At 39.3% G+C, this 27418-nt stretch overlaps 2 long non-coding RNA genes across 2 annotated transcripts; one reads left to right on the top strand and one right to left on the bottom strand.

Moving 5' to 3' along the window:
- The first annotated feature begins 16768 nt into the window (after positions 1 to 16768).
- Positions 16769 to 18824, top strand: LOC120438932. The gene is made up of 3 exons (XR_005612261.1): positions 16769 to 16789; positions 17652 to 18047; positions 18795 to 18824. It is a non-coding gene; the product is annotated as an uncharacterized LOC120438932 (long non-coding RNA).
- A 3747-nt stretch (positions 18825 to 22571) lies between these two features.
- On the bottom strand, positions 22572 to 27081 carry LOC120438928. The gene is made up of 6 exons (XR_005612256.1): positions 27020 to 27081; positions 24975 to 25157; positions 24403 to 24876; positions 23515 to 23704; positions 23310 to 23410; positions 22572 to 23167 (listed from the first exon to the last, which is right to left on the bottom strand). It is a non-coding gene; the product is annotated as an uncharacterized LOC120438928 (long non-coding RNA).
- Between the last annotated feature and the right edge of the window lie 337 nt (positions 27082 to 27418).

Raw genomic sequence — 27418 nt, 5'->3', positions numbered from 1 at the left:
GACGCTACAACATAGAGCAAACACCATGCCCACAGACACAGCGGCCAGGGAAGCAGAAGAAAGTCACATAAAGAGGGCCCTGAGTAAATGTGGTTATCCCAGCTGGACTTTTGTGAAAGCTGGGAAGACGCCTAAAGAAAACTCTAGCTGACACATGAGAGAAGGACAACCGCTGCCTAAGCGAAAACCCATAGTGATCCCGTATGTGTCAGGAGTATCGGAGCAGTTGAGATATATTTTTTCTAAACACAGTGTCTCTGTGGCTTTTAAACCCCAAAAAACGCTACGCCAAAAATTGGTCCACCCCAAGGATTGGGTCCACCGATACAAACAGAGTAACATAGTGTACACTGTTAAGTGCCAGGAGGATTGCCAGGATTTATACATCGGGGAAACCAAACAACCTCTGGCGAAGCGGATGGCACAACACAGAAGAGCTACCTTGTCAGGCCAGGACTTCGCAGTCTATTTACACCTACAGGCCAGTGGACACTCTTTCATTGATTAGGATGTACACATCCTGGACAGGGAGGAACGCTGGTTTGAGTGAGCAGTCAAGGAGGCCATTTACGTGAAAAGGGAAAGACCATCTTTGAATCGAGGAGGGGGGCTAAGGGTACATCTTTCGCCATCATACAATGTTGTGATTGCAACCATTCCCCAACTCTCTGTGAATGGTACTCATGGCCATTGATCAGTGGGCTTTGATCAATGGTCATGAGAATTTGCATAATTATGATTAAGGAACTGACCTCTCAGCCCATTGTTCCTTCACTGGGCTGGTTTCAGTCATTATGCAAATGTACTGTTTATAAGGTTGGGGAAACCTGCAGTCAGCAGAGACTGAAGTCACTTGGATGAGTGACGAAATGTTTCACCCAGAAAAGGCTACGTCCAGATGAACAGAATCAACTTTTGGAGATGAAGATTTTATCCCACATCTTAATAAATTCCTTGTGAGATGAGGTTAAATGCAATAGCCAGTGGCGAATTAAATCTTAAAACAGTGGTCAGTATTTTCTTTCATTCTGGAGTTGAATAACCTCTGTGTGACAAAACTATTGTTGAATTGCTTCAAGGTAAGTTTCTGCCAATTAGTAGGTCATCTAATCAGCAGTGACATGTATATAAACCCTAACATATATAAAAATGACAATTTCATAGATCTCAACACTGCACACAGTGAACCATAATTTTCATGGGAATGTTTTGCTACCTAATGTTTGATACTAATCTTAACTCTGTTAGTCTCACTTGGCAGGGCACAGCTTGAAACAATGAGGACATGACAGAGAAACACTGTAAGTCTTTACCAAATAAAACAAACCACTGTTTGTTTTTCATTGGTGTCTCTTAAAAATGTGTGTCAAGTTCCTCAAGTTGTATTCATGAATTATTGTTACTTCTTCCTATCACAAAAGAATAAGTGTTCACATGTTCAACTAACGTCATTGATGGTAGATATTTTCTGAATCTAAAGTGACAATGAAGATTTACTGTCAGCGGTTACTTCCTGAATCAAGATCCAGCTCCAGATCATATGATTGCACTGTCATGATCCGGGATTTTGTACCCAGTGTTCTTGGTTTTGGACTTTTGATTCTGGTGTATTTAATATTCTGAGGCTAAGGTACTAGTTTTTATTTCTGTTTTATCTTCAGGTCTGTTTGTTATCTAGCCTTAGATTTTCTATTCTCAATCCCTGTTTTATTAAATGTTCTTGTGTTTAGTTTCCTGTGATAATATCTCTCTTTGAAGTCAGTTTTGTCCAGTGTTGAGTAAGTTACTTTAAATTAGTAACTTAGTTACATTACTAGTTACTTCTATCAAAAGTAACTCAGTTACTTCAAGTTACCCGTTACTTTCAAAGTAACTAGTTACTAGGTAAAGTAAATTTGGTTTTACTCAGAATTCTCTTTATTAATGTGTTGCTCCCCTAGCTGGATACCCAGCAAGGATGCCAGTCTTCTAGCTTGCTTACATGTTAGCACTATCCTGCCACAAGTGCACTGTGCCACCTACCAACAGAAAGGAAAAAATAATGTTCATATTTCCACGGGAGAAATCCCATGCCCGGACCGTTGTCGACTGCCGCCATGATTCTAACCTACGTCACAGCGTCACATGCGCTTTTTACGTCTATTGTGTGTGTGTATGGATTATAGCAAACACTGAAATACATTTTTTGCACGCAGCAGTGAATTTTGTTCACTCAAATTTAGCTTTTCTTCGCTCAAAATAAATTTCTCCTCAAAATGCGCTCAGAATAGTGGCACAAAAATAATGCCATAATAAATTTACTGGTTAAGATAGTCAAATTGTGAGATGTTTTCTGCTGACTGAACAACACAAGTGAGTTACTATCGGAATGAAATTCTCTTTTGTGAGTTTAAACATGATCTTAATAATTTAAACATATATTTGTGTTGTCCTATCAACTTGGTGGGCTATGAGTTGATTATATCATTAAAAAAATGTTTTTCCGTTATGCCCCATTACAGGCTGCTTTGCAGGCCCTGGAAGCCAAGGCTGACCTGGATCCCCTCTACCCTCTTTGACGTGACAATGATCAAACGCTGCATCAACTGGACCCACCCACAACAACCTGAAAATGTCAACAGTGCTGCAGGAAAGGCATCTCACACAGGGGAGATGGAGGGCACTAAACCCAAGGCCCATTTCACTACACGGGAGGAAATTCCCAGACAGCTTCAGCTGACAGAGCTGTGACGACACGCCCACCAAGCCAGGATGAAAAGTGAGGCCGAGCAACAGAATGCTGACCTCCATAACTGCATTAACGCTGTGCAAGGTGGTGACGGACCAACACAGGTGATTGGAGGAGGGTCTAGCTGCAGCCACTGGGGAGCGTCATATTGCAACCTCCACAGTAGCCGGAAATACGTTCCCTGCATGGATACAGTAGAAACCTTGTAAGTGAATCGTAAAGGTTGGGACAGAGTCTTCCATGTATAAATTTGCCGTTAATAATTATATAATTCTAGGAATCATCTAGTTTGCTTGCACGGATTATGTTGGCACTTTGTTAGCGTTACAACAACGGTCATACCCCCGAGGTATCTAAACTTTACTTAGGAATGTGTGTACTTTGACACCTCTGGTTGGCATTTAGTGGCCAGTTTCAAACTTATTTGTGTTTTGCTTGTTATTGAACAAATTCACTTTACTGCTTTTCACTATCTGTAACATCAATGCACCCTGCATCAACATTGTAAAGTTTGTCACAAAGAGATTTAAATATTTATAAATACTAATATTCTCTATTCCATTCTGTTCTGCTTTTTTATTGCCCAGATTTTAGTTGGCCTTTGTTAAATTGTCTTATTGTTATATGTCAATAGATATGTATGTCACAAATAAAAGTGTCTTGTAAATTATGTTTTTTTAAAGAATTTTCTCCCCAAATCTCTTACATGCTAACTGTAACGTGTTATTTCTGCTAAAACCTGAACTTAAATGTGTATATGGTGTTTGTCTGTTTTTCTCTCTGTTTTAGATGCACATATCAATTTGGAATTCTGCCTCCAAGCCAGAATTGCAGGAATGCACAACATGTTGCAGAAGACTTTTTCACTGCCCTCTGTGCCCCACTTTCAGCCCTACTGTCAGGGCAAAGATTGAGGAGCATATAAATGGACACATTAAAAATGCTTTTCCTTGTTGGTATTAAATATACCTCATAGTTAAAGTTATAAATATGCACTTCTTTTCAGCACTTCTGCAGTCTCTTTGTTGACTTGAGTTTCTTTTCACATTGTACAGTTCAGTGCATTCATCAGCAAAAGAAAAAAGTGTGTTGGCATTAAATATTTTTTTTCCTGTTCACCACATTTCTTGACAGCTCTTGTGATCAATACCATTTTGCTTTCATTATTGAGGATGGCTTGGATGTTTTTGTTAATATGTACAATCTGATTGTTAGATGAACTGATTGCATTCTATACAACTACATTTAAATTACATGTTGTTTTTTCTTTTTTTTCTATCTTACAGACAAAATGATATGCCGGTGCACTTTCACTGCCCTGTCTGTAACATGACAATCATACAGCATGGGGATATGGCAAGGCATTTATTGTCATGTCAGCATTCAGGAATGCTCCCCACTGAACTCTCCGAGGAGCGCCACCTCTCTCCCGCTGCACTCTCCGTGGAGCCCCATCTCCCTCTCAATGTCTTGTCTCCAGCATCTAAACCATTTTCTGAATCTTCGGTAGAACATTCATGTGTTCTACCCTCTGTGTTAAATGAAACTGTGGCTTGTGGAAAGTCCATGAAAATGAAATGCCCTCACTGGTCTTAGTTTTCTTAAAAATAAAATCAAGGCTCACATGATGAGGAGGCATTCAAACAGATCAATAGATGTTTGCCTGGCCTGTCATCTGCAGTGTTTTTGTGTAGAGGGACTTCTTCCTCTTTGTTTTTCAGTTTGCAGAGGACAGCTCTTTTTAAAAGTATGTGCTGACGAGCAGGGACTACAGGTCAATGCGATGTTTGACATTTAATGGACAGATGAAGGCACTGGCTGTTTGTTTGTGCTTTTTATGTGTTGTTGGGTTTTTTTTTTCCAGTGTACAGAATTCCATTTAAACCTATTATAAAATGTTGTTCACTTGTTTCCATGTCCGTACTCATACTTAAAAATTTAACTGTAAATGTAAAATGTAAAGCATTGTTTATACTTGAAACTTCAAAATAAAAAGCACGGTTGCTATTAACATTAATGTATTACCCTGTAATCAATAATATTTTTATACATTATACATTGACAATGCTAAATCATGCAATTTAGGTAAAATTGCTTTTATTCTAAACTCAACACATACAAATTGTTTGTTGTTGTTGTTGTTGTTTTTTTTGTTTTTTTTTTTTACCAAATTACATTATTTACCCATTTTTGGCCAAACAATATTTTGACAATATTCATGTAATATTCTTAGTTTCAAATAGGGGCGTTTGATGGCTTACTGCACTGCAGTGGACCAAAAGAATGACACAGATTTGATCTTAAGGATGTAATAGTTGTGTGTGTTTGTGCATGACATTGCAACGCAAATATCTATTTGCAAGATAGACTGGAATAAATTATGACGCATCAAATATTACACAGGCTGCAGTGAATTTCTGTTGATACGGGCTATTGAGCTTTGAGTTTCCCAGTCAAACTTATCTTTGAAGCACATGTTAAAAAAACTTAACACACACTAGTGACCTCAACAATTGCAAGACAGCCTTGTCCGCTATGCTCATATGAAAAAAAAAAAAAAAACAATAGGAAGATTTATGAAATCATTAGGACTTTATCACCTTTTTATCTGAAAAGTTACTGGTAATATATAGCCTAACTGGCATTTAAAGAGTAAAAAAAAGAATGTAGATAAAATTTTGGGGTTGATGAAAAGGACTGGTGCTAATTTAAAGAGTCAAGTCAGTAAAAGTAGATAAATGTTTTAATAAATATACATTTTATAGCATTTTGTGAACATACACAAAAGGTGGCCTTTTTTGGCAATGAACAAGCTGAGAGAGAGTCTTATATATTTTGCTCTCCTTGAACAAAAATAATAGTGCATAATAATGTTGACATTAATCAATTAGATGTCCCAAGACTCTACTATTAATGATATAGTGGTCCCTCGTTTATCGCTGGTGTTGCGTTCTAAAAATGAAATCTTCGAAGTAGCCAACTTTATTTTTTACAATTATTATAGATGTTTTAAGACTGTAAAACCCCTCACTACATGCTTTATACACTTTTCTCATAAAAGGCATGAACATTTTCACACTTTTCTCTTTTGTTTAAACACTCTTAAAGTTCAATCCTTCATAGAAACATAAGTCCACTATTATAAAATGAAACCATGCAAAACCTTTTGTCGGCATTGTTGTGTTTGTTGGGCAGAAAACTTACAAACATACAGTACAGCACTTCAGAGTTACACTGCTAGCGATCGAAGATTTATATAAATTCAACAAGCTAAATGCATTCTGTACTGTACAGCAGCAGTCCCCAACCTTTTTTGCACCACGGACCAGTTTAATGTCAGACAATATTTTCACAGACCAGCCTTTAAGGTGTCGCTGATAAATACAACAAAATAAAATGATACAGACAAAGAGAAAAACTGTGGTATTTTGTAAATATAATAATAAATGCGAATTCGACTGTGTAATTATGTAACTTTATTAGCAGCGTCCTCCTGAAATGCGCCAACAACATTGAGAGTAACATCCTTCTCTCTGCTTCTTGATGATCTCTGGTCGCTATGGTAATGCGTAAATAGTTCTTTCAAAATAAGACACACGACTACAACACGGGAAAAGACCCAGGGAAACCGACTTAACGATAAAAATCCTGAAAACCATACATTTCACACCCAAGCCTCAACTCTCGCGGCCCGGTACCAAACGACCCGGGTTAGAGTGCACTGAGATAAGAAATTTGACAGGTGTTATCCACCGGTGGTGATATTTTATGAGTTCATGATTTAACAATCAGCTTTCTTTTAAGCAGGCCTGCAAGAAATTGAAAGCACTACAAAAGATTCCTACTGGAAACAGTCGCAAAGTGTGTTTCTCCAGATTACAATGGGCTTTGGAGAAATTCACTTATCTGGGACACTGTTAACCTGAGATGGTGAGTCCGGAGTCTAAAAGGATTGTAGCGGTTCAATCCACTCCAAAATCATAAAGAATTGTCTTCTCTTTGATCTGACGTGATATTGCTGTGAGTGAATGCTGAAACGCTTGTGCGAGAGGCTTCACTATCAGCAATGATGCATGTGAGGGACTGACTGTACTGTGACAGACTGATGATGTAAATAAAGCTTTGACTGAGTTGAAACTGAGACAAAGGCTGCACCAACTTTAGGACTAGTAAATGTTGACAAACAGTTCACCCAGCTGGTAGAAAAGGGTGGATGCTTTGTTTTGTTTTGTCTTTTGCAGGAGCAGAAGGATGATATAGACCAGAGAGGGGAGAGAGATTCTAAGTTCACATGGGTGTGTGGACCTGCAGACTTAACCCTCCAGCTGCCATGTTTCTGTGTTATTGATTTTGGGTGAAGGAAACTGTGTTTTTACTGGCTGGATGTTGGGAATGGTATCGCATTGTATTGTTGGAAAATGTTAAATGTTACAGGGAGGAAATGTGTATACAATGTGAAAATATACTGATGTGTCCCAAATGAGTATACACTAGTAGATCAGATTGCAGCAGGTTTTGAAAACATCCCCATTATTTCCGCTTTTTTCCCTGTCACCCATAATAAAATGTGGACAGACTTAATTAGGTGCATTACTATGTCCTTAGGTTGGCAAACTTAACACGTGATGCCTTTGAGGGGTTGGCAGAGTAATCAGGCCCTACCTCTCTAATACCAGTGCAAAATAGGATGGCACTTGACATGCTTTTAGCAGAAAAAGGGGTGTTTGTGCTATGTTTATCCCAAAACCACGCATGAGCACTCTGGGATTGACAATTCGTTAGAGGGATGGATAACCTGTGTCTTTGGGAAATGGAAAGGTTTTATTATGTCTATTGTGGTTTCACTTTCTGTTTTTATTGCAATACTCGCAATGTGCAGATATTGTTGCATCCCTTGCCTTAGAGCTCTAGTGGTTTTCCTGATCAACAGGGCCATGGCTTCAGGGCCGGAGGGCAGACCAGCTTATAACTGTTTTTGTGGCCAATTCTGATATTTGTGTCTGCTTTTCAGAACAAGACTGTAGACTTCTGCTGTGTAAAACCAACAGTGGTGGATGGGTAATTCCTTTACGATTCTTTTACTTAACTGTAGGTATAACTCTTTTAGTCAGACTATGAGATGTCACCTGAATATGTAAGCGAATGACAGCTTTCCAACTGGAATGTTGAGGCTTCAGTTCACCAGGTACCATCTGTCTATTTGTCAACACACTTTCACAGCAGACTTCTCATAATTGTAGACTCCATGAATTCAATGCAGAGCATGTGACTTCCAACTCCAGTAGGCCACTCCCAAGTGAAATACAGCACAACTTATAATTCGTTTTCTTTTGTGACCTGTTGTTACCTACCACAATAACTGTCTCCTTTTAGGAATGAAACTTACCAGCTCCACCCTGAAACCTGATGTTCCATAAGTTCTCCTTCTGTTTTTATCGGTTGTGCTGCTTATTACAAAAAGCTGTGTTTTTTGTATTGTGTAATGTATTTTGCAATGCAGGTGGTGGCAGTGCAGGAAAATAAAACAGCAATGTTTAGTGTACAATGCTTTTGCTTTTCATACAAACACAGAGTTTCATATAATTAAGGTATTTGTCGTTTCATGACTACAAATAGTGCAACATTTCACACATATTTATCACTTAAAAAAAAAAAAATCTTCAAACCACTGACTTTCTGTAAATATTTATGAAAGTACAATTTCAAATATATTTGTCAAATATTTGTGATTCACATCAGGCATTGCCTTCTTATGTTCTTGTTTGTTTTGTTTTGGCCCACTGTTAGCTCATTATTGACAGCAAATCATAAAAGCTGTACATCAAGGGATGTGACCACTCTGAAACTAGCACCTGTTACTGATAATGTTAGCTGGAGATATTATTGCCAGTTGTCATGGTGTGTGCTGTGTGGCATCGTGGCAGATTTCTTTTCTGATGTATTAATCACATATCACTTTAGTATAGCATGATCATTCCTGTTACCAGTTATATGCATGCATGTAGAATGTTATCACAAGTGGGCCCCATGTTATTGCACCTTCACAGTGGACCCACTCTAGACTTGAAAATCTCCAGACATCCTGCTTTAAGGGAGGGGATGGGTGGTCATAACTTTTTTTTTTTTAGAGTGGGAGAGGGTCTAGGATGAGCTGGACTGAAAGCATAGGGATATGATGTGCTATGGAATGTTTTTTTATTTGAGAGCGTTTGGGAAGGTATGTAAGATGTGACGGTGGTGGCCAAATTTCAGAGATGATCCCAGTGCTTGGCTGGGATGTTTCTCTCCACATTGCAATGTGTTTATTAAACCCATATGGAAAAGATATATAAATCTTATAAATTTTGTCTTGTGTGAAACTTGCATGAAAAGCATACAAGAGTGAAAACAGATATAAAATCCCTTGAAAAATCATATAAAGGAAACTTGTATGTTTTGGATACTTCCTAAAATAATATATGAAAGTAATGGGAAAGTGGCCACTTTCATGAGTAAGTCATATAAGCCTTATATCACTATCACTATATGAAGCAAGCTAAAGCTGATGCAAGTCTTTTATAAGTTTTTTCTATTTCTTTTCCAATGGGATCCCACTTCAAATCAAGCTCACTGAGTGTGTTGCAGGTTATTGTTAAAATTTCCATACCAGTGGCAGGCAGGAGGAAGGACCCAAATGAGGAATGAAACTAAAAGCGGTAGCCTTTTACTGCTGGAAAGACTTTTCATAAGAAATAAACTTCACAAAAAACAAACCAAAACCTTGAACATGAAAACTGGAAACTAAAATGAACTCAAGAAAGCAGAAGCTAAGAAACATGAACTAGGAAAACAAACCAGGAACTGTGAACTAGAATTAAGACAGGAACATAAAGGGAGAAAACACAGCACAGTGAGGGTACGACGTGACAACAAGCAGGGGAAGATGGAGGACTAAAATACACATGTAGGATAACAAGAGGATGGGTAAAAGGTGAAGACACAGCTGGGATTAATGTGAGATCATGAGATAAGAAAAAATTTAAACTAGATGCACAGCACGCAGGACAAGGACTATCAAAATAAAACAGGAAGCAAGAGACATTCACAAAGACGCAGACTTGACACTTAACAGAGGGAACACGGAGCACAAGGACAGGAGTAATGAACTGTAACATGTAACACAACTGACTGGGGAACAAAAAAATAAGCATGAAGACAGAACTAAACCTACATTAAACATGAGGTGCATAAACATGAGGTTTAATAGAGGCAGTCACACTTATGATCAGTTAATAAAGTTCATTTGATAACTTGATTGTTATGGCTGCCACTTACTCAGTAAGGCTGTACGCAGTTTTTCACACAATGCTTCTACATTTTGGCTTAGCTTTTGTTAAACAAATAGAATAGAATAAAATAGAATAGAATAGAATAGAATAGAATTCAACTTTATTGTCATTGCACATGCACAGGTACAGGGCAACGAAATGCAGTTTGCATCCATCCAGAAGTGCTTTAGTGATATAGATATATTACAATATATATTAGCAATAATATAGATATGCAAGTATATTACAGAAATGGGTCTATTGTGGTATGTTATAATGTACATGGTATGAAGTATGTTGTGAATATTCTATAACTATAGGTATGTACAGGCTGTAGTGAGTACAAGCTATGTACAGGATATGAACAGGATATAAATATGAAAAACTATACAGAATATGAAATAAATAACTTTACAGAAATATGAGATATACAGTTATACAGAAATGGGAACTATGCAAGTTGTAAACAGTTGTAAGGTTAAAAATTATTGTATGTACAGAATGATTATTTACACAGAGCTATACAGTAGTGCAGTTAAGATAAGTGAGGGTGTGGATAATTTCTACAGAGGCTGTATAAAGTGCTAGTGGTTGTGAGTGGTGGTTCAGTCCATGTTATTATTGTGTGTTTGAGGGTACGGTTGTCCATTGTGGGTGTGTGTGTGTTCAGTCCATGTGTTAACGTGGGTCAGATGTCAGGAGGCAGAGTTCAGGAGTCTGACAGCTGTGGGGAAGAAGCTGTTCCGGTACCTGGTGGTCTTAGTCCGGAGGCTCCTGTAGCGCCTCCCAGAGGGCAGGAGGGTGAAGAGTCCATGTGATGGGTGACTGGGGTCTCTGATGATTTTCCCAGCCCTTTTCAGACACCGCTTCCTGTAGATGTCTTTTATGGCAGGAAGTGGTGTTCCGGCGATGCGCTGGGCAGTTTTCACGACCCTCTGCAATGCCTTCCGGTCCGAGGCAGAGCAGTTCCCGTACCAGACTGTTATACAGTTGGTCAGGATGCTCTCGATGGTGCAGCGATAGAAGTTCACCAGGATGTCTGAGGAAAGGTGGTTCTTCCTCAGAGTCCTCAAGAAGAAGAGGCGCTGGTGAGCCTTCTTGACCAGCTTGGAGCAGTTGGTCGTCCAGGTGAGATCCTCGGAGATGTGGACTCCCAGGAACTTGAAGCTGCTCACACGCCCACAGCCGTCCCCTTAATGTGGATGGGTGGATGTGGGTCAGCATTCCTCCTGTAGTCCACGATGAGCTCCTTGGTCTTCTCGGTGTTAAGCAGCAGGTTGTTTGTGTCGCACCACTCAGCCAGACGATCCACCTCCTCCCTGTAGGCGGCCTCATCGTTGTCACTGATGAGGCCAATCACCGTGGTGTCATCTGCAAACTTAATGATGGTGTTGGAACCATCAGCAGGTCTGCAGTCGTGGGTGAAGAGGAGTAGAGGAAAGGGCTCATCACACAGCCTTGTGGTACACCGGTGTTCATTGTGATGGTAGATGAGCAGTGGTTATCCAGCCGGACATGTTGGGGGCGGTTGGTCAGGAAGTCCAGTAACCATTTGCAGATGAGGGAACTGATGCCCAGGTCTGTCAGTTTCCTGATGAGTTGTGAGGGTGGATTGTATTGAACGCTGAACTGAAGTCTATAAACAGCATTCTGGCGTAGGTGTTGTTGTTGTCCAGGTGTGAGAGGACAGAGTGCAGTGCAATGGAGACTGCATCCTCTGTGCTCCTGTTCTGGCGGTATGCGAATTGGTGGGGGTCCAGGGTGGGGGAAAGACAGGATTTGAAGTGTGCTAGGACCAGCTGCTCTAAGCACTTAGTGATGATGGGGGTGAGTGCTACTGGGCGGTAGTCATTGAGGCAAGATGGGTTGGAGTTTTTGGGTATCGGGACGATGGAGGTGGATTTGAAGCAGGCTGGTACCACAGCGTGGGCCAAGGACAGGTTGAATATGTCTGTCAGCACTCCTGCAAGCTCCCCAGAACACGCTCTGAGAACACGACCGGGGATGCCATCAGGACCTGCAGCCTTGTGGACATTGATCCTGCTCAGCACCGCTCCTACATCAGTGGGGGAGAGAGTCAGAAGTTGGTGGTCTGGCGTCACATCTGCTTTGGTTGTGGTTGTGGGGTTCCCTCGCTCAAAACGAGCGTAAAAGTTGTTGAGCTCGTTGAGGAAGGAGACATCAGAGGATGCGGGGGAGGGTTTGGTGGTCCTGTAGTCTGTGATGGTCTGGAGTCCTTGCCACATGCGTCGGGGGTTGGAGTTGGAGAAGTGTTCTTCTACCTTCTTTTTGTAATGGTGTTTGGCTTTTTTGATGCCCTCTTTACATATGTGTTTGTTGTTGTTTTACCTTATTGTGTTTCTACAAACAAATCTGAAATTTTAAAGACGTTTCTAGAGGGAGTGTTTACAACAGCTCATTGTTTTTCCTTAAAGCGATGTCCAAGGATAATACTCTTCCTTGTTGTTGTTGGCTGTAATGGAAGGCATCACTGACACCTAGTGGAGGAATGTGTCTAATTTTTTGGTTATTTCATGGAAAATCACAGCTGTTTAGGTTTCTGCTTTTACATGGTAACTTGGTCTGCACCTTGTCTCTACAAACTTCCAGCAAATAAGAAGTGCACATACACAGATTTTTTAAAAACATTTTCATTTTACACTTTCTTTAAAATCCAGTGTCAACATTGGATGCATTTGCATGAAAAAACCTACAGTACCTGCAGGGCTGGGCGTCATATGACTTTAGGTGGGTCTGTACTGAAAATTTCTTTTGATTTTTATCAGTTGTGCTCACCTAAAAAAAATAACCTAAAGCTTTAATTACATAAACAGTTGAACAAACAAGCCAAAAGCCCTTTTGCCTTCTTAATACTAAGCATTCTTTATTTAAAGGTCATATGCAGGGATGAATCCGCAGCAAGTGACTTGCACCAGCTGCTGTTCATATAGTTATTTAGTCAGAATTTGTCACTTTAATTATACAACATAAAACCATACACAAGATTAGTGTTTATAAGAACAGGAAGGGACTGTTTCAGTGAGCAATCATTAAGCTAAATGACATTGATAACATGGTTTTAAAGCTTTTACTAATCTACTTTAAGTAATAGTTTATATAGTGAGCTAAGGCAGCAAGTAAATCTCTTGAACCAGAACCAGTTGTTTAAACCTAATGCCACATTAGGGATGGCTAGTGTTCGGTCAGGCCCAGCACCCGTTTCCATTCGCTGGAGAAGAGCAGCTAGGAGTCAAGCTCAGTCACCTGCTCAGTCACCTGCTCAGCACTCTCCTGTCCTCGCTCTCATGCTCCCTCATGTCCCATTGTGAAAGTTTCGTGTTTTCATGTTCGGTGTAGTGCCCCTCTGGTGTCTTGTTAATTCATATCAGCTGTGTTCCCGTGTGTTCACACTTCCCTCGTTATCCTCCTGTGTATTTATGTCAGCGTCTTCGTCAGTTCGGTGTAGCGATCTCCCTCATTCCTTAACCCAGTGCTTGTTTAGTGTTTAAAACCTTTAAGACCTACCATAGAACCAAGTCCGCCAGAGCTTACTTTATATTTTTACATGCTGTAGTGCCATTTTTGGGAGCATTTCAAGTTGCTATACATCAGTACAACCATTATAACCCAAATTTTAATAATATGTATGCATTAAGTCCATAGTAACTACATAAACTGCAAAAAACTGCAATAAAATCTTTTTTGTTTTGTTTTTTACATATATTGCTACTTAAAGAAATTTAAGAGGGTTATCCCTCAAAACTAAATACAAAAAAGTTGCAAAAAATAGTTTACCACAACAGGAAATTTATTTTGAGTGTCTTCATACTTTTGTTTTTTTAGATATACCAATTTTTATATACTCCAGAAGAAACGAAAATAAATCCTATAATGCAAAGAAAACAGCATGTGCATCAAAATAAACTATTTAAAGCAGTTAAATTTGAGTTCTAAGCATCCCAGAAACTATTCAGAAAAGCATGAAGTCAAACATGACTTTTAAAAACACCAGTATAGGCTTATAAGGCCTATAAGTAAAAAACTATATTTTCCACGAAAATGATGTCACTTCCGGTTTCGGGCAAGTAATGGCGGACGTGCGATAATTCGGGCTGACGTCTTTTTCAATGTAGGAAGTGTTATGAACAGCTGATCGGATCGGCAAAGCGTGCTTCTGGAATATTATGTTTTTGTTGCTGCAAGCGCTTTTTATGCAATTTTTGCAAAGCCATATGTGGAAGGAAACCGTGACCTAGGACAAGCTGATGGCATAAGATGTAAGTACAACTCCTCCGGTTTCATATACAAATAAAATTATTGCGCTAGCTTATGTGGTTCTGGTTCTACAGGGATGTAAAAATAGTTATGCAAAACGGAGCGTACTCGCTCCGACCGGCTTTAAAGGGTTAAACAGCTGTGTCATACATACTCGTTAGATTATGCCAACATAGCACATATGGATAACTTACTTTGGGGCAGAGCTTTAAAACTGGTTCAAACAGTGATAAATACAAACTGTTCATTTCATTAAAAAGTTTTAAAATGTTTTTGATACATAATCTCACCCTGATGCTGCTGCTCACAGCATTTTAGTTTCCTACAGGGAGGAAGAAGTATGGCTGATTAGTCCATTGACTTTGGGAGAGATTGGGAGAGATGCATTATCATCCTGGAACATGAGGTTATGGTTGTGGATAAATGGCACAACAATGGTCCTCGGGATCTCAACACGGTATCTCTGTGCATTCAAATTGCCAACAATAAAACGCACTCGTGTTCATTGTCCATAACCTCACTGCCACCATGGGCCACTCAATCCACAACATTGACATCAGCAAACCGCTCACCCACATGACGCCACACAAGCTGTCTGCCATCTGCCCTGAACAGTAAAAACATCTGTCAACTGAACACCTCTCCAACATGCCAGACGCCATCAAACGTGAGCATTTGTCCACTCAAGTTGGTTACAAGGACAAAATGCAGTCAGGTCCAGACACCGATGAGGACGACGAGCATGCAGATGAGCTTCCCTGACACGGTTTCTGACAGTTTTTGCAGAAATTCTTTGGTTATGTAAACCAATTGTTGCTGCAGCTGTCTGGGTGGCTGGTCTCCACCTGGTCGACCATCCTGGAGGTGAACATGCTGGATGTGGAGGTCCTGGGCTGGTGTGGTTACACGTGGTCTGCGATTGTGAGGCTGGTTGGATGTACAGCCAAGGTGCCTAGGTGCACCAGCACAAAAGTTAGGCGCACCCAAATTTTTCAACCGCATCGCTTAACACCACAGTTTTACATATGCACTTTTAAGGGGGGAAAATTGCTGTCCATACAGACAATATTCATTTGTAAATGATTAATGTTACGGGTCCGACATTGAGGACGAGAGTAAAACAATGATGGTCCAGAAGAGGTCGGTCAAACAATTGATTTTAATGAATACACGCAGCGTGGGGAGACGTACACTGGAAACCATCAGTCGTAAATCCCCATCCAAAAATACACTTCAGATTGCTTTTATACCATCAGGGTATTATAACGCCCCCTCTTGCGTTTACAAGCACATAATTTGCATCTTAAGAACATTCTTTGCCCCTTGTACAGACAATGATCTATTCTAAGAAATAAATGCAGACACAGAAGTTCCCCTTTCTGGCATCCTCTTCCAAATATGGTGATGATCTCAGGCCTTTGAGGTCCCCATGGACTTGTCCTCCTCTTTGCGTCACCTGTTGCTAGGCAAACTCAAATGCAACAAGAAGCTGAATACATTCAGGCCTTTGCTCAGCTACTATTTTACTGTAACAATATACTCAGCATATAAGCTTTTAAGATTATAGATTTAACTCAACGATTTAAAGTGGTTATAACTGCACCTGTAATAAACATGTTAATATTTGATTATGATAACACCTATAATACAAATTATAACATAATGCCAACAACTTCAATAAATGCTTGGATGAAATGATAATTAATGCAATAATAAAGATGATGGTTATGTAAAATAATCCCTGTAATTCCACATTAACTAACAATCTTTTCAACACAAAGTTCTTTATTTGAAGCACATTTCCACCAGAAAGTTACTGAAAAACTGCTTGTGCTTAAAGTGCATTGGCATTTTTTGGCAATATTGTAGGCAATGTTAAACTTCACATCGGCCTCCTCTGATGACCCAACACGTTCTCACTCCCAACTCGTCAAATGTGTGACGCATGGTCAGGCTCCCTCTGCTTCACTTATCGACGCGCAGGGTACCCCCCTCGCGTCGAGAATTGACGTGCAGGGTCCTCCTATTGAATACTATGCTGCTCCCTAATCGTTGTTTATCGACGAAAAGAGATTTCCGCGCAAGAGCCTGTTGTTCGTATATTTATATATTTCCGAAATCACATTGTAGTGACGTATACTGAACACAATATATTATATAATGTAAACAACTACCTGAGAAACAGCAGATACAGCAGATAAATTAATTATAGGCCATTACTTTTGCATTTATGGAGGGAGAGGTGTATGCTGGGTAATGGCACAGCTAGCGACACGGTGACTTTATTCACCCGCTTCGGCTGTTATCAGTCCATACAAGGGGCGTTATTAGCAGAAATCAGTCCCATAGATATGGGCCATCCACCTGCTAGATTGTTCAGAAGGTTGTTATCATCCATCCAGATGGAGGATCACTAACAGGAGCGTGGAAGACTCCAGAATCCACTCTGGCTGGAACCGTGGATACAGCAGTGTTACAGGTAAGACCATTTAAACGGACGGCATTTATAGAATGACTATTAAAAGTCAGCGAGTGTCAATAATGTTAATGTGCTTATGTTAGTAATACACCGAGTGCTAATATAACAGCTTTAAGATGCATTTGTAGATATTATTACGTGTTTTACCGTCTTTATGGTGCTAGCTTAAAGTTACGGTGTAAACGTTAGCTTATATTGTAGTAAAGCTGTTACTGTTTAAACGATGTTAGCACAGAAATATTAGCTTCTGTCATGACTGATGAAGTTACTAGTTAATAAAGTTTGCAGTAAAGTGATTAATCGCAGCCACAGATTAACAGTAAATATCTCGATTAGCTTCAATGCATCTGTAATAAATATGTGCAAGTTTCAGTGCTTCGTTTAAACTGTATGATACTTATACTGACCCAGGGTCAGTGTAAAATACAATCCTAGCTGTGTGAACAAAGCCTGGCTCCTTTAATCCTGCATGACAAACCTCAGGATGCAGGTTATTATGACTCTTTCCTGCTGGCACACCTGTCACACCTGAGAGTCAGCTAGAAGCTTACAGTGACGTGGACATCATGCAAAGACTGCCAGACTCTGTAATACTGTAAATGATCAGTGACTCAGGTTAACACTAAACTTTAAACAGTACCTCTGTGTCTCTGTGTGTGCTGAACATCTAGGATTGAGTCAGGCTGCATTGACTGTGGGACTTTAATGTGTTAAAAACAGGTTGAAGACGGCTCAGAAACATTTGACGATTAAAATTTACATTTATTTATTAATTAATTAATTCATGGCTGGTGGTGATTTGTAAAGCCTCTACTCAGCTGTATTTTTGTTACTAATTTATGTTTGTTGTTGTTTAACAAAGATTTCAGAAGAGCAAAGATGAGGACTCCTACTTCATCCTTAATAGTTTAACTGGATTGGAAATCAAAAAAATCCTGATTCTTCTTCCACAGAAGTTTCATTTGTCAGTGTGGATCTGCTGAGTCACCTGAAGAACTCATTTCATTCTCCACGATGTTGATTTACAGAAATGTTTCACAGGAACTGATTCCCCCCAAAGGGTGAACTAGTGTGTTTCCATAGATTATCTCTGTATGAATGTACTTCTTAAATGAAGGCAAGTGTTTGTCCTTTTTTGTTCCTCAGGTACAGTACGTGATATTAAGGGCAGGCGGTCATCACTGGGGGAAGACAAGAAGCAGACATACTTCCAAGAGGGAGCTGCAGTGAGGACACAGCCTGGTCACTGAGGTCAGAGGTCAGAATCTGAAACAGCTCAGGTTTATATTCTAGGGTTATAAAAAATTCAAATGTATTTATAGAGAAACCTTTAAATAATATTTCAAATAATAGTCATAATTATGATTATTATTAGAAATATCAAACATCTAAGTGGATTTTCTGTTACACGTATTGTCTTAGCCCTGCGATAACTAGCAGCCTGTCTTTGTCCTGTATCAGCTGGGATAGGCTTCATCCTCCCGCAACCCTGAATTGGATACATGAATTGTATTGAATTGTATTCCAATTATGTAATCTGATCTTTTACAAACTCAAGGTATCCAATCAAAATGTAAGTAATAATGATAAAAATGAGAAAGCAGAAATAAGTGTGACATGAATGTAAATGTGTTAGCTGACATAGAGGACAGCTACATGTAGTCTGAAAACCTTTGTTGTCAAGTTTGTAGGTCCATCAGCACGAGACATTCTTACATAGAAGAGACTGTTAAAGTCTCTAACTCAGTGAAGCATTATTGGTCCCGTCTGTTTGGATAAATATAGTAAGCTGATGTTTGTCCATTTAATGACATATTTTCTTAAGCGCTTATCCAGTTCAGGATCACAGTGGAGCTGCAGCTGGATATGTTCAGTAAAGAAACCTTACAAAAGTTAACATAAACCTGCATCTCTGTACGTTGTTGTCCACAGGATGAGAAAATCAAACTGGAAGACTGTGGAACATGTTAATAAATGTTTGTGTTTATGCCTGTGTCTTTCACAGGAGGCGCTGAAAGGTTTCCCTAATAGTTCCCCTGGTGAATCAAAGCAGGACCATAAAGGTTGCTGGACTGCATGATGGCCTTACCCTGAGCAGTCATCCTGTTAAAGGAGGAACCAGTTAGAAGCTGTTTTCAAAGTAGCTGAGCAGATTTCATCTCAAGTAAGTGATTAACTGTTTGTTCATTTGTTCTGCCACTTAAAGAACATTTAAGGACGTCTTTTGAGTGTCCAGTTGAATTAATTCTACTGGCTCTCATGGTCATTTGTGATTATGGACATATTTTTCATGTTTTCAACCATTTAGTAAATTCTATCTTACAGTCTGAGAAATGACAGTGTTGATATTCAGCACAAAGAGAAAAGCTCACTTGTTTGAATTTATTTACAATCATAGTTTTTATAAATTCTGACTGTAAACAGCTTTTACAGCTTTGATATTGTTTGACACTCGATATCAGGTGATGGTATCTAATATAAGGGTTTCTGTGTCCCAATGAGCCATTTACACTGACCAGTGTCACTTTAACTGTAACACATTCATTATTTAGATCCAACACTTCTAAGAGAAATAACTGAATGTAAAAAATGGCAGCACTCAGGCCAGGTTTAATTGATAGAGATATATGCATGCATTATGAAATTTATGTATCCCAGATCATTTTTATTCATCTAGTCCTGGCAGACCCACCCCTTCCTCCCAAGTTAACTGCAACCCAAAAGAACTAGTGGGGCTATTTACACACTCACAACCAGTGTGGGGTAAAAAGAGCCATCAAAAACCTGTCAGCCTGCACAGCTACAGATGTGCTAAAAGCTATAAGAGTTAGAAGCTCTGCTTATGGAGAAACTTTCTAAGCCTAACAGGGGACAGGTACTCCTGCCCAAATAACATGATATAACCCCACATACAGCCCAGCCATAAAGTGAACCCAGTCATTTGGTTAAAGACAGCATGGGACCAAATGCATGTAACCAGCCTGCACCAACCTGACATTTCTTCCTCCTGAATTAAATGAATGAATGCATGAAAGTTAAATGACTACAAACCTAAAGCCACTAGTTCCCACACTGGAGTTCCCTGACACTGTGTTAACTGTACTGAGCTTGTATCAACAGTTGTAACAGGCTAAGCTACCTGAGAAACTGCAGTGAACGATTGTTTCTATCTTAATGGTTTCAGCTCAGATGTTCTGCTTTTTCCTTTCAGTAGATCAAAGCAGCTCGTGCTCTGTCTGCTTCCATTCTGATGGCAAGAAGAAGAAGAAGAAGAAGAAGAAGAAGAAGAATGCTTCAGCGAAGTGGCGTTCATGGTCTCAGTGGACAGTCATGGTCACACACTGCATGTGGTTTTAAAAGCAACATTGTTCACCACAACAATGGAGATATGTAATATTAGAGCAGCTACGGTTTGTTCTTGAACATCAGTTCTGTTTTCTACTTTGACCACTTAGACCAAAAAAGTGTTGTTTTCAGATTCTTTCTTTTAAATCTATAAAGCACCTGTTCATTTTTTATTACAATTAGTTTCACATAAATGTTAGTGTTTCCTTTATGGTCTTTTAATGCTTACACTAGACTGTACACGTCTACATTAGAGACATTTCTGTTACCTGTGTATGAGACTGGGCTGCTTTACTACAATTTGGAAATGGATGCAAAATCGTGCTATTGTTTGTTTTTTAATATGATTCAATTCAATTCAATAAAACTTTATTGATCCTGAAGGTTGACCCCGAGGGAAATTTGGGTTAAGGCCAACACAGGAGGTGTCTGACTAAGCAAAGATTAATCTGATCCCATTTCTACCTGTCTCTACTGTTTCAACTGTAACTGTCAGGATATATATTTATTCCAGCTCTCACAGGACAAAGGAATGACTCAGACTTGTCAAATGTTCTTTGACTTGATACACAATTTGAAGTTCACAATTTTCTTACAAATAAAACTTTAATGACAAACATGAACAGCTGTGGTTATTTCTGAGACATGATTTTTTTTTTGAATGTGTTCATATTTAGACATTTGTATGCTGAAACTGTAATGGTGAACCTGAGGTGATGGTCAACAGAAGGCAAATATATATAAATAGAAAACAATACTGAAGTAATGTCTTTACCCTCTGCAGCGTGTGGACGCTGTGCACACAATCACCTTATTCACTGTAGTAAACATGCTACCTCACGTGACTGACTGTCTCCATGGTTACATTGTATATTATTAGCTATGTAAACAGCTTCCAAAGATACCGCCATAGCTCTCTGCAGCTGTAACACTTTCATGCTTTACAAATCATTTCACGTTTTTGATATTTATGAATAAAGAATGTGTTTTAAAGTCATGCTAGGCTGTTGCTATGGTGGTTGCTGTGGACTAGGGTGGACGGCGTCCGATTCCTGTTATTAGCTGTCCGCCGTAGGAAGGCTGCGTTCCGTTTAGAAGTAGCGACAGTCTGCCGTAACTCGAACTCAAACCCCGCTTTGTTCTGTAATTAAAGGACTTTTACAGCCGTTCATGACACACACGCACACACACACACATAAAGCACTTTGCCTCACTATGAGAATGCAACTTTACTAAAACCTTTAAAGTATCTGAGATAGGATAGAAAAATGAAGCAACCAGAGATTTAATGATGAAGACTCTGGGTTCTGTAGTTCACGTTTTACAGTCCTGAATGACTCACTGCACATCCAAATAATTTATTGAAGAGGAGTTTAAAATGCACTTTAAATTTACACTGTTGCTGTTTAATTTTTTACATTGTTACTGTGTTATGTCATGAATAAGGTTCACCTGCTGGGGTTTGATGGATCAGCTGGACAATACAGTCAAAGACAGACTTCATTCATCATACGCAAGAATCCTAGTTGGATTTTTGTTTTCACTCATATTTTAGAACCAAATATTGAAAACAACTGTGACAGACTGGATACCTGGTCAGGGTGTACATTACCTTTCACTCAAGCATCCCAGGACAGAGCCCTGCCCCACCATGAGCCTGGGTGGATACGTGGTTATAATCTAAAATGACTGATACTGAATATGAATATTTCATGAAAATCTAATTATAATATGAATTCCTAGGTGTTTGTTATATCCAGCAAGAGATTGATTACATATGTCTGAATTGCTAACCCTAACCCTAGCTCAACAGACCACAATGCCCTGGACTGTCACTATTATTACATGCTGTGAACATAAGTAGCTTTGATCACAGTTTATGTTGTAAAAGAGAAGGAATATTGAAAAAAAGATCAACATTGTGATGTTATTTCTTCCAAATTGACCAGAAACATGCTTATCAGACTCTCACAGCACAGGATCAGACTCACTGTGCATGATGGCTCAGGCCAATAATGTTTGTTAGATTGTCAGTTGTTTAGTGCTTCTGTACAGTTATGGTCACCGTCTCTATTTCAGTATAATTAATATGCAGAAAACACTAAAAGCTGATTGTCTTCCAATATTCTAGCATAATTAAAAAACTTTGACTTTGTAAGTACATATTGTTACAGTCCTAATGCCAGTATGATTCTTCATAACGCCTGCTTTGAAATACTGAACTTTAAAATTGACCAGATGAAAGATAATTTACAGTGGCACTCTGTCAGGATAATTCTGACTATAAGATCACTGTATTAATCTGAATCCTTCTGCAATGTGCTGTGAATGAATGCTGATGCAACTCACTGTGGGAAAGCTGTTAATAAAATGAATCTGTGACACATGCAACACATTCACAGAGGAAGAGGACACAAAGGGAGGACACGCAGAGGCTGTGTTAAAGTCAGAAATCCAAATCTTTAGTCAAAAACAGGCGGCGGTTACAAACAGGAAGACAAGCAGTCCATTAAACAGTCTACAGGGTCAAACATGCAGAGAATTCAAACAACAGTAAAAAATAACTGGACACTGGAAAAACTTAAAGCAATGTGAGACGCAATTAAAGGAAGCAGCGCAGTATATTCACTGAATTACAAAATTACAAAAGAGAAAAACGACAATTTCTAAGGATTATTTTCTTAATTGCAGTTAGACTGTGGCTGGTAAAGATGGAAACATACAGAATGTAAACTGTGTGAGTTTGTTGAACTTTGTTAGTAACAAATGAGGTAAAAAAAAACAAAACAGACAAAACACAGAAAGAGGCTCTCAGTATTCATGAATAATTAGAAAACATCTAAACATTCTGATTTTTACAGTCTTAGTTCCACTCGCTGTCATCATTATAATCATCATGATCAATGGCGAGGTCCTGAGGTGGGCAGGGCTGTCTCTGGTGATGTCACCATGAAGGAACAGCGTCTGGCACGTGTTGGTGAAACATCCCAGTACACTGGCGTAGTTTCCTCTCCAGCTGTTCGACATTTGACACTTCAACATTAAGGGGAAGAAGAAGAAACAGTGTTAGGTCAGGTGACCACATGGTTTCTAAAATAACTGACAGGAAGTAACCAGGCTGTTAGAAATGGATATCATGTTTTTAAAGTTACTGTAGTTAGGTAACTCTACTTACCAAAAGCAGAGCTGCTGAATGTTGCAGGAACTGATCATGTGTGGTGATCATTCAGTGCTGCTCCTGCAGGTTAGACAGTCCAATAGTGATATCCTGCCCATCTGAGAGTTTGAAAACACACATGCAAAAATTTAATTGTATTACAGTCAAAGTTGGATGTTCGTTTTTGTCCTTTAAAAATGTTTGTGTATTTGAAAGCACTAACATTTAAGGATGACTCGGATCGTCTCTCTCTAAGAGTATCTTCTTTAAAGGGGAGACAAGTGTGTCCACTGATCAACAAGTCAAGGTGGTGAGATGGACTCGTGCCCTTTGTGACTCTGCTAGTTCTTCTGAGGAAACACCACCGTCTCTCCACACCGTCACCATCTGTGAGCACAAACTGCTGCTCTGCTCTGTCAGCATGTAGGAAATCACATATCACACACACAAGGGTGAAGAAACATTAGGGCTCAACTTTGGATACTTTAGATCAAAACTAGCTCTTAGTTTCAGCAATCAGACAAACAATGATACCAAACTGATTCTGTATGAATACAATATGGTATTTTCAATACAGGTGTCAAATTAATGTATAAAAACTAATACAGATATATGTATATATATTTTTGATAAATTAGTTTGCTAAATTAGAATATATTTTTATTTATTTTTGATTTAACAATTGCAACTGAAAGAAATTAAATGTTGAACAAAAATATATTGTCACATTCTTCATTCTCAAATACAAATTTCACAAAGTAAATTTTTGATTAACAGAAAAAATATTAATTACAAAAAATAATTGTATATTATTAAAATATTATGCAACCATGACCAAAGTCAGAATCATCATTACAGTATTGTGGACTTAATGCTTGGGTAATAGTGATAAACTTCAGGGGAGATCATGATGACAGAAAACTGTAAACAACACTCTGAAGTCTGAAGCTGCTTTTCTTGTTTCTGTGACCTCAGCACGCTGACAGACCTGAAGTTGCTACAGATTTTAAAAATGATAATTACAGGAAGAAACTCTCTTTTTCATCCGTTTAATCAAACATTTGATGCCTCAGCTGTCTCAGTCCTAAAGCATTCTGCAACTACAACTAACCTGAGGAGGCTTGGATTTGGCTGCAGGTGCTCCTGTACATCCTTCTCAGCAGCACACATGTGGGTACCATTTAATCACACTTCTTCCTGAGCTTTGCTTCATCACAAGACTAAAGGTGGCATCCCGTGTCACAGTCTTATCATCATCCAATTGGAGAAGAAACATTTACAGGCCTCCTGGTTTTGTTTTCTGATCCTGCAAAAAGACTGAGGACAACAAAGCCCAGAGAACACGAGATACACAACATCCAACATTCAGACTCAACAGCCTCCATAAATGAAGAGCACCAGGTTGGTCCAGTTATACTCGATATAAGCATAATTCACATTACTGTGTATGAATAATAATCAAGAGACAAACTTTGAAGATGCAGAGCATGATGTCCCATCATCAGACTGTAAACAAACATCCACCAGGCTTCTTTGTTGGCAGAGGTGATGATTCTCCCATCAGGGATCAGTAAAGTGTATTAACCTGTGGTATAAGCAGCAGTCACTGAAATATTACTGTTTCAGATATGAAATCTGCCACATAAAAGCCAGGGTGGGAGGGATCTCTACAAACTGACTTACCTCTCTGTTCCTCCAGCTTCAACAAAAATCTGACTCTCCAGTCACAGACAAACAAAAAACTCCAGCTGGGAGATAGAAAACGCTGCCTGGGTCTTGCTGGATGTTGCTGGTCAGAGTCCAGACATTAGCAGAGTGCTGCTTGGTCCCACTGACCCATGTGGACAGTGACTGTGGAGAACTGTTCTGGAAAACAGGAAAGGGAAGTAAAATGACAAAAAGTCAAACAGGATTTCCACAAAGACTCTCTTAGAATCAGCAATCAGAAAATCATTGGTTCATATTACAATTAAATATGACCCGGCTCCTTAAATGTAAGCAGTTAAGATCTGATTTGATTTACATCCTTCACACAGCACATGTGTCCAGGCTGTCAGGTAAACATAGAATTAATCTCAGGTAGCATGACTCATAGTAGAGATTCAGTAGGAAAGATTGCCAGCTCTAATATTATTACCACACAATCCAAGGACACACCAACAGCTCAGATTTCTAGAAGTATTTAAACAAATGTCAGTCTATCCATTCATTTTCTTCTGAATATTCAATTCAGGTTCACAGTGGGAGGGGGGGGGGGCTGTTGTGGAATTTTGTAAATAAAATCTGCTGTGATCAAGCTATTTATTACTGCGCGCAGGAGAGCCAACACACATCAAACATCACAGTTCACAGTCATGTCAGCTCTGCCACAGAAGTCGTGCTCCCACTCCTTTGTGCATTCCAAGGAAGAGGGAGGAAGTTACAAACTGATCCTACCACACTTCACACGCCTCGTTATGAAACCTAACAGATCAATGGTTAAGCTGTTTTGTGCCCTTGGCCTTATCAGCACCTGTAAAGGGAGTTGTTTTCTCAAACTGCTGATGCTGAAGTAAGTTCATCTAGTTTTAGAAACTTTCACTGAACAGTCTATAACAGTGTCACAACTAAGCATATGCATAAGCACTTAAATACTTTAAATGAGAATAATAGAAAATTTCTATTACAGGAGCTAGAGCCTGTCCCAGTAGTCATAGGTAGAGCACACCTGGACAGGTACCAGTCTGTCAGAGGACTAACACAGAGACAGACATCAGAGTAACAAATCGATTTAAAATTAATGTAAGCTTGCTGCAGCTGTATGTATGAACATGTGTTTCTGTGCTCACAGTCCACCTCTCAGGAACCTGCAGTTCATTTTAAGTCTACTTTAAACAGACCTCACAAAAGTCTGATGTGGCTGGATCAGTAGTCTGATTTAAGTACGATACCTTTGGCCAGGGATTAATCTGGCGCATCGCTTCACTGCAGTCTTACATATTATCCCCACACCTGAATAAAAAATATTGATATTTACAAATAACAGATTCAGCTGATGCAGCCTGACTCAATCTGATTCCAGATGTTCAGCACACACAGAGACACAGAGGGACTGTTTAAAGTTTAGTGTTAACCTGAGTCACTAATCATTTACAGTATTACAGAGTCTGGCAGTCTTTGCATGATGTCCACGTCACTGTAAGCTTCTAGCTGACTCTCAGGTGTGACAGGTGTGCCAGCAGGAAAGAGTCATAATAACCTGCATCCTGAGGTTTGTCATGCAGGATTAAAGGAGCCAGGCTTTGTTCACACAGCTAGGATTGTATTTTACACTGACCCTGGGTCAGTATAAGTATCATACAGTTTAAACGAAGCACTGAAACTTGCACATATTTATTACAGATGCATTGAAGCTAATCGAGATATTTACTGTCAATCTGTGGCTGCGATTAATCACTTTACTGGAAACTTTATTAACTAGTAACTTCATCAGTCATGACAGAAGCTAATATTTCTGTGCTAACATCGTTTAAACAGTAACAGCTTTACTACAATATAAGCTAACGTTTACACCGTAACTTTAAGCTAGCACCATAAAGACGGTAAAACACGTAATAATATCTACAAATGCATCTTAAAGCTGTTATATTAGCACTCGCTGTATTACTAACATAACCACATTAACATTATTGACACTCGCTGAATTTTAATAGTCATTCTATAAATGCTGTCCGTTTAAATGGTCTTACCTGTAACACTGCTGTATCCACCGGATTCCAGCCAGAGTGGATTCTGGAGTCTTCCACGCTCCTGTTAGTGATCCTCCATCTGGATGGATGAGAACAACCTTCTGAACAATCTAGCAGGTGGATGGCCCATATCTATGGGACTGATTTCTGCTAATAACGCCCATTGTATGGACTGATAACAGCCGAAGCGGGTGAATAAAGTCACCGTGTCGCTAGCTGTGCCATTACCCAGCATACACCTCTCCCTCCATAAATGCAAAAGTAATGGCCTATAATTAATTTATCTGCTGTATCTGCTGTTTCTCAGGTAGTTGTTTACATTATATAATATATTGTGTTCAGTATACGTCACTACAATGTGATTTCGGAAATATATAAATATACGAACAACAGGCTCTT

Source organism: Oreochromis aureus, linkage group 3, assembly GCF_013358895.1.
Source record: "Oreochromis aureus strain Israel breed Guangdong linkage group 3, ZZ_aureus, whole genome shotgun sequence".
NCBI classification, from domain to species: Eukaryota; Metazoa; Chordata; class Actinopteri; order Cichliformes; family Cichlidae; genus Oreochromis; species Oreochromis aureus.
This window is presented reverse-complemented; position numbering and strand designations above follow the sequence as displayed.